The sequence below is a fragment of the Penaeus monodon genome, chromosome 25 (assembly GCF_015228065.2).
Source record: "Penaeus monodon isolate SGIC_2016 chromosome 25, NSTDA_Pmon_1, whole genome shotgun sequence".
In the NCBI taxonomy this organism is placed as follows: domain Eukaryota; kingdom Metazoa; phylum Arthropoda; class Malacostraca; order Decapoda; family Penaeidae; genus Penaeus; species Penaeus monodon.
The window spans coordinates 32349492-32350335 of record NC_051410.1 but is presented as its reverse complement, the minus strand read 5'-3'; the positions used below and the strand labels follow the sequence as shown (position 1 = coordinate 32350335).

Sequence of the window (844 nt, the reverse complement as noted above, 5' to 3'; positions counted from 1 at the left end):
TGCTATGCTATGCTATAGATTGGAGTGTACGAGTAACGGTAGCAAGTCGTATTGGCATCTGTACTGAAACAATTAGTACTACAGACTAAAGTATTAGATATGTTAATAAAGTTTCGTCACCAATAATATTCTTTCTTGGCATCAAAGCATCATTTAAAACCACGGAAGGTATTCGCCAAGAGACATAATTATTCCAGCGATGAACAACTATCAACTGGTCACCATGTAACTTCCTGTAAAACACAAACATCGCACCAAATACAAAGAAACCAATTAATATTTTTCATCAGATTCGTTAGAATCGGAACCGAACCAAATTCAAAACAAAATTATCTGCAAATTATAAGAGAATAAAAAGGGTTTCAATTCCACTTTTCGTTCATATCAGATTAGTACCTTTATAAGAGGAAAAGGATTATATTCAATATGTTCACTTATCCGCTGATTAACATTCATATTCACCCGGTGCTTAGCGGTGAAATAAATGTATTAGGAAATGACTATTTCTATTGTCTGCCCAATGATGACCAGGCCTTATCAGTGCGGCAAAAGAATATCCAGCTAGTAATGGAATTTGTAAATTGATTGTGATATTAGCTCACGGTCTGATGTCCAAATCTACAGATTAACAAACGTGGATGAGACGGCTGCAACATGCACAGTATTGCACCGTTGTACCATAATTGCATCGGGATGAACGGGTACATGTAATCGAACGCGTATGTAATATTTCAGCAAGACAAGGGAGAAAATTATATTTTCAGGTTAAGTAATTTCATTAAAATATTAATCTATTTTCTTTGTGTTCTTAGGTACTCTGGGTAGGGTTACTGTATCAAGTTAC

The 844-nt window shown here is 35.2% G+C and overlaps 1 protein-coding gene across 1 annotated transcript in view; it reads left to right on the top strand.

Annotated features, from left to right (window-relative positions):
• LOC119589151 (zwei Ig domain protein zig-8-like) overlaps window positions 1–844 on the top strand; it is a gene marked incomplete at its 5' end in the record, with an annotated part of 79650 nt that overhangs the window by 63838 nt on the left and 14968 nt on the right.